Genomic DNA, 7,591 nt, shown 5'->3' with positions numbered 1-7,591 from the left:
AGCCGTTGCCATCATCGTCGTCGTTGGGAAGACGCTCCACCACTCCTCGATGTCGATCTCCTCCCCGCCACCCTAGTCGCCGCCATCATTGCTGTCACCCTCATTGCCGCCCTCGTCGTCGGAGATGACGAAAACTTCGCCGTCATTGACAACGAATATCGCCCGCTCCGCTTCCACGAGCTCCGGGTACTATCGGCGGAGGTCATCCATGTAGGCCTCGTCGGTGGCCTCCGCCTCAAGGTCCTCCCGCGCCATCCGAGTGCTCACCACCCCCGGCTTCGGCAGGGCGAGCTGAACCAGAGCCGTCCCGAAGGGGAAGTTGAGCCTCTCCTCGCAGCCGTGTAGCCGGACCTGCCACCAGTCGTACTCTATGGCCGCAAGCTCAACCATGTGGAATGACCCGACCGACATTCGCTTGTGGGTCTCCCGATTGGTGATTTCCACCACCCACGTCCCCCACGACTGCTGCCGGACGCCAAGGTAGGTCCTCGCCGGTGGTCGTGGCGAAGGGAGCTCCTGGAAGTCCTCAAATCAGAGGAGGGTTGCGGTAGTGGGCGGATCGGCCGAGCGGCGGCGGATCGGCGGAGGGGACCGGCGGCCACCGTGTCCGGCCATCGGGAGGAGAGGGTGCGACGGATCAGGGCAGGGGACGCGTTGGCGGCAGGGCAGGGGGAGAAGAGGTGGCGGAGGAGAGGAAAAGAGGTGGCGGAGGAGAGGAAAAGAGAGGGGGAGATTTTTACTCGGCCGCCGCGAGCCGGAGTAAATAGGGATGGAGTGAAAAATTTACTCCACTAAGTGGTATAAGGGATCGGCTAGGTGCAACGTAGAGGATAAAATCTCAAATTTACTCCCTTACGGCTGGATAAGGGATCGGTTGAAAATGCCCTTAGATGACAATCGTGGAAGTCGTGGTAGCAAAAAAATCGATGCTTTAAAAGTGTTATTTTTATAGCATTTCTGTGTGCCAATTTTTTTCCCACGACTTTCACGGATGTCATTTCATTATGAAATTTGGTAAACACTGAAAACATTTGTAGGCCACGAGAAAAATTCAGATTTGTTTTTATTTTGGGGATTTTAGTGTTCATCACAGGCTCAAATGAGCTCGCGAGCATGACTACTGGGATATTCGCAAACAAATACAAAACCCAAAACCCCATCTGACCAATGCCTTTCGAGACTGCTAGAACGGACAGAGTGTTGAGCTGCTGGGTCGCTGGAGGCTAAACTTGGCCAGCTAAAAAGGGAAAAGGGCGTGTCATTGTCAACAGAAGGCTGCTTAGGTAAACAGACTCACTCACTGTAGCCAGTGTGGTCCGTGAAAACAGATATGAAACCGTATGCAGATTGATGGCAGAGGGAGCAGCTGCAGCAGAAGAAGCAGCGTTGGAGCCTGATAAAAAGGCAGTAGATCGGATCAAAGTAGCCCAAGTGGTGTGGTAACCAGTAGCACTACCTCTGTCCCATAATATAAGAGCGTTTTTGACACTACACTCGTGTCAAAAACGCTCTTATATTATTGGACGGAGGGAGTAATAATTAAGCAGGAGAGGTACAGTGGTCGTAGTACTCAGCTCAAGGTCTTGCGTGCTTTACCAATGGCCATAATCAACCGCACCTTCACCAACTCAGTCACAAACTACTGTCTACTGCTACTGCTACTGCTAGCACGGCCCTACTCCTGACAACCACTCTACCATCCTGATCTGGCAGCCACGTAGTACATTAGTGGATAGGCTCATCATTAGCGTATGAATTGCAGCAAGGCGTGCATTTACTTGCAGACCCTCCGTTTCTGGCTAACTGGATGGGGGCATGGGACTCTGTCTGCTCCAGGTAGAGGGCTGCAGCTCACATTTGCTTTGCCGGCGGCAGCAGCAGCCTGCCTGCCAAAGTGGATCTCGCTCCTGGCTGCGCGTCGAAAAAGTGCAGGGTATCTCCGAGGAAAAGAAAAAGGTAACGCCGGCAATACGCGCATGAACCATGCACCAGCGACTGTCTGTGCAACGACGTGGAGTGCATCTCAGAACGAACGCCAGCAAGCATCCGCTGCTGGTCGAGCAGCATCGATCTTTCGCCAGGAGGATCATTGGATCATGCTACTGAATTTCTACTACTCTTCATCCGGAAATACTTGTCGAAGAAATGGATGTATCTATATGTATTTTAGTTCCGGACAGAGAGTATTCGCTAGAGTAGTATACTAGGAGATGAAGAGTTGGAACCTATGTTGATAATCAGATCAGCACTAGCTGGTAGTGTGCATCCCATTACCAGTTTGTAGATTGCAGTGGTACGGGCACCGGAGATACTGACAAATCTCCCCGGAGCACGCCGGTTTTAAATGTTGGCTGCCTGCCTGCAAACACGATCCGTCCGTGTTGAATCCATGCCCTGCTTATATTAGCCGGGAGTGCTTCGGTACAACCCCTTAAAACGTATAGTGGATAGTATGGTAATTTCACATTAGGTATAGGAATATCCATCCGACGCCGTACGTCCGCGTCCGACGTCGTACGTCCGCGCGCGACGTCATACGCATGTCCGCGTATGTCGCACCCGTCGCTGTACATACGCCCGCCCGTCGCTGTACGTACGCCCGCCCGCGTACCCGCACCCGTCGTCGTACGTCGCCGTCGTACGCCCGCACGTCTCGACGTTGGCGTTGACAGTTGTTGGAGGGAAAAAAAGACACGATCCTGAACCCTAACGCAACCACGCCGTCTCCACGTCGGCCCCCGTCTGCGCGAAGTCGCCGTCGCCCGGGTCGCCGCCCAAACAGGCCGCCGCGCGTGCCCCGACGCCGTTACCGCTGTCGACGCGCGTGCCCAGGCTCCGTTGGCGCTGCCGCCGCGTTCCATTCCCGTCGCCCAGATGGCCGCCCACCCGCGATCTACGTCGCCGCCTCCCTCCATGCAGTACGCCGGCTACGACCAGCCATCGTCTTCACGCCGTCGACACCTGCCTCCGCCGGCCAGCAACGTCAGGCCGTCATCACGTTCGTTATCGGAACAAATGGATCCGGCTGAAATCCTGGCCGCCGTGCAAGAGGTTGGTTATAACATCATTGTGCTTGATGAAATAATTGTTTTAGGGATGATGTTACACGGTGTTTGATTGATCGTACAATTTTTTTTAACTATGTATAGTTAGAGGAGGAGGGCGATTATGATGGCAATGATTACGGCGAGGACAACGAAACCTCGTCACTGAATATGGATGAACCTGCTGAGGAGAACTACATGAGTTTGGATGAATCTTATAGTGGCAATGTAAGTGTGATCAAGGTTGATAAAAACAATAAATATGGTAGACCGCACGGAAATTTTCATAATTTTTTGCATCATGCAGCGACATGGCGATGATGATGATGATATGGATATAGATGATTCATTTGCCGAAAGTGCACTCCGGGTTAGTCATAAATAAATCAGAGAAGAAATGACATAATAACCATATTAGCGCTTACATGTTTTTTTTGCAATGCGCGCAGATGAACGATGATGGGGACTTTGTGAGGAATATTGTGGACGATGAAAGTGACAAATCGCACGTTGATGCATCTCATGATGACAGCTCCAGCAAAGTAAGTTTTGAAACTTACATCACTACATTATTACATATTAAAATAATAACTGACTGACATAAATGGTTTAATGCATTAATTTATAGGAAGATGTAGATGGTACAAGCGGGAATGATGAGCATGTTGGTGATGATCTGTTTAATTTTGACATCGGATTTGATGAATATCAGCAAGAATCATTGGACATGCATTGGAAGGTCATGAGGAAGACGTTCAAGTCACTAGGAGAGGCTTACATTTTCTATAACCAGTGCTCACGAGCGTGGTTTCAGCGTAAGAAAGGACTCACTGAAATATTCGAAAGGTCCTGAGGGAACTAAGCGTTTGAGAAAGTATCTGTGTGCAAGAGCTAGGAAACGACAGGCAAAACTTTGTACAATGGAAGGCAGGACCCGCAGGCTGAGAGGGGAGACTCGTTGCTTCTGCGATGCGCATATAACTTTGAAACTTGATAAAGAGCATGACGTTTGGTATGTCAGCAGTTTCAGTGATGCTCACGGTCACGTTCTAGCTAGACCGGATGAAGTCACGTTTCTTCGGTCTCATAATCAGATAAAAGAATATCAGAAAGTTGAGATCTTAACCATGGCAGGTGCTGGAATCAGGAAACATATGATTTATGATAATCTCGTCAGTAGGTATGGGTCATATGCAAAGGCTGGTTTTGGGAGGAAGAAGCTTTATAACATGTGTTATAGAGAAAAAATGAAGTTGCTTGCACAAGGTGATGCAGACACTGCCATTGGGATCATGATGACCAGAAAAGAGAGAGATCCAGATTTCTTCTTTGAGCACACCGTCGATGATGAAGGAAGGCTGAAAAACATATTTTGGTGTGATTCTCAATCACGTCGAGACTATGTTGACTATGGTGATGTGACAGTCTTCGACAGCACATACAGGATGAATAGGTATGGCATGCCATTTATACCTTTTGTCGGTCTGAACAACCACCGTTGCACTACGGTATTCGGTTGTGCTCTTGTGTCTGACGAGACGAAAGATACATATGTCTAGCTGCTTCAGACATTTTTGAGGGCTCATTGTCAGAAGAGGCCCAGGTCAGTAATTACTGATGGAGATGCAACTATGACTAAGGCCATAAGAAAGGTACTTTCGGAGGTTTGGCATCGTCTTTGCTCGTGGCATATTGAGAAGAACATGCAGAAACACCTTCATCATAAGTCTCTAAAGGAGTTCAGGTCTCTACTTTATTATGCCACTTCAAAGAAGGTATTTGAGGAGAGATGGGTAGCGTTTTGCGCCAAATGGCGGTCGGAGAAAATAAAGACATGGTTACGTAGGATGTACAAGAAGAAAAGGCTTTGGGCTGCATCATATCTGTTAGGTGGGTTTTTCTTAGGTATGCGAAGTAACCAGCAAAGTGAGAGTCTGAATTCACGCCTTCACTTGGATCTAGACTCCGGTATGACTATTGTTGATATGATTGTGCACTATGAGAACTGCATAGTTCGTCTTCATGAGAACGAGGCGCATGACGATTACACAAACTCACAGACAGTTCCAGTACTAGTATTGGACGAGTGTAAAGATATTGAGAAATCAGCTTCCCGTGAGTTCATTGCGGCAAACTTTTATATCTTGCAGGAAGATATGAAGAAGGCACGGGAGCTTGAGGTCCTTGAGAGACTGAGAGGAGCAGACACTCACAGATTCATACTGACATGAAAGGAAAATAGAGATATCAGATTCACTGTGGAGTACACCCCAGGTAACTCCGAAGAAACTGTGAGGTGCAGTTGCAGAAGCATGTATCGCAAAGGACTTCCTTGCAAACATATTCTTCATGTTCTGATTTAGCTACGCTTACGTGAGATACCTAAGTGTTTAGTGCTGCGGAGGTTGAGCCAAGTTGCAAGGGGTGGACTTCCCGTGAAGCGCACTAGCGATCTGTTTGCGTGGGGATGGGCAGGTGCAGGTGACAAAGCTAGGTACAGTGAGTTGACTATCTTATCTGCTGAAGCAACTCATAAAGCATGCCATAAACCATTTTTATTCGACAAGTTGAAGGCGGCTCTGAGGGACATAATAGATAATGATTACACTGAGGAGGATGAGCCTGGTGCGGAGGTACAGTTTGTGAACGACGATGTATTTGAGCCTAATCAAGATCATGGTCTTGTTCGTGATCTCGCTAAAGTTAACACAAAAGGCGCACCAAAACAGAATGTTAAAGGCCACGGTAAGGATGGTCCTGATGTCACTAAAAATGGGCGACCTAAAGCTTTTGATGAGAAAAGCAAACGTCAATGTGGACAATGCGGTCTTCCGGGTCATTATAAGTCCACGTGCCCTCAAAATCCTAAGTATGATTTTCTTATGTTATTGTAAATCTTATTGTTCAAACGAAATTTATTTGTTTATTGTGAATTAACACATATCTTACTGTTATGTAGGAACTTTGTTTGAATTGTGGAGTATGGAAGATTGCTTCACCCTTTGATTGAAGACAATTTTATTATGGATTGCTATGGAAGATTGCTTCACCCTTTCATTGGAGACAATTTTTAATGTTTTATATATGTGATCTTTAATAATTGTTGAGATATGAACTTATTTTACTTTGTCCATGTCAGACTATTTGCTACGATACCGACATAAGTAGTTGTTTTGATGACAGACTATGTAATGCAATAAAGAGTTTTTACTTGGTTTATTTTGATGTGCTCATTTTGCACAGTACTGCCATCGCTGTTTAATCGTCGTTTATTTTGACAGCGCTCATTTTTGCACACTAGTGCCGTCGCTGATTACTGTAATTTTTCAGCACCGTACGGTCGCCGTCGCTTAGAACCCCGTCGTTTTAATTAATTTTTTTAAAAGCCTGACACTTGCGCCGGCGGCACTGTCCCACAGCGTCGGACGGCTGGCGGCAGTACGAAGTAATCAACTAGTTCGACAGCTCATGTGCCGCCGGGTATATAAGCCGGTCATCGCGCCCTCCGTCGGGCGAGGTGGGACTAAACATTTCCCGTCGCCCCGCGTGGAACTTGGGCCGTCGTCCCGCCGCCTGTTACTTGGGCCGTCTTCATGCCGCGGGCATAAACAGTGTTATTGGGCCGACCCACGCGGTCACGCGCGTCGCTGCATGCACGGCGGCTGCGATAGCCAAGTTTTTAGTCCCACCTCGCCCGACGGAGCGCCCGACGACTGGCTTATATACCCGGCGGCGCACTTGCAGTCGAACGTCTTCGATTAAACTGCTATGCCACCCGTCGTCCGACGCTGCCCTGTTGGACAGTGCCGCCGGTCCTGTCTGACGTCTGACTGGCCGGCGCACTTGTCGGGTAATTTTTTTTACAAAAGAAAACTAAGAACGTCGGTGTTATAAGCGACGGCTACAGTCATTACAATGCATAATAAATATGATGACGACAGAACTATGAATATGAAGATTTCAAATTTAAAGACAATGGCTTGAAGACAACACAATAATCCAAATGTCATTCTCGCCTTAATAAATATTTAAAATAGTAGTGTATTCTTCGTCACAAGATATCAAAGTCGAAATAAATGTAAACATTATTTGAGCCTACAAAATTTTCTAGTACAAATTTTTTGCCACATTCATTTCTTCTTTGCAAGCCGGGTAACTTTGTCCTTCACATCGTTGAGCGTATTTCCCTCCGAAAAAATAAGCTGCGCAATCATTAAGTCCCTCGATTTATCAATTGACCCCTATTACAACTTCATATTAGTATAATTTAAATAGTATTACGTAATGAATTTAAATCAATATAAGCATTTGAAATAAAACCAGACCTGGGAAAAATGGCTTGTCCATTTTTCACCGTTCCAATATTGAAAGCATCAAAGAACAAATATTCCACATGAATTGCTGGTCCGTATAAACAATGGTTCATAAGTTCGCATTTCAGGTAAGATATTATAACAATATGAAAGTATTTACTTACCCGTCTTCTTGTTGTGGCATCTTATACGTTTTGATAGGCCAGGTAGACACATCCGGATAATTCACAGCAC

At 47.1% G+C, this 7,591-nt stretch overlaps 1 pseudogene; it reads left to right on the top strand.

The window, feature by feature from the left end:
- Positions 1-2,874: 2,874 nt before the first annotated feature.
- LOC119321425 lies at positions 2,875-6,967 on the top strand (annotated as a pseudogene).
- The last annotated feature ends 624 nt before the right edge of the window (positions 6,968-7,591 follow it).

The sequence above is a fragment of the Triticum dicoccoides genome, chromosome 6B, assembly GCF_002162155.2.
Source record: "Triticum dicoccoides isolate Atlit2015 ecotype Zavitan chromosome 6B, WEW_v2.0, whole genome shotgun sequence".
In the NCBI taxonomy this organism is placed as follows: Eukaryota; Viridiplantae; Streptophyta; class Magnoliopsida; order Poales; family Poaceae; genus Triticum; species Triticum dicoccoides.
The sequence above is the reverse complement of the archived record's forward strand: the minus strand, read 5'-3'. Positions and strand labels throughout refer to the sequence as shown.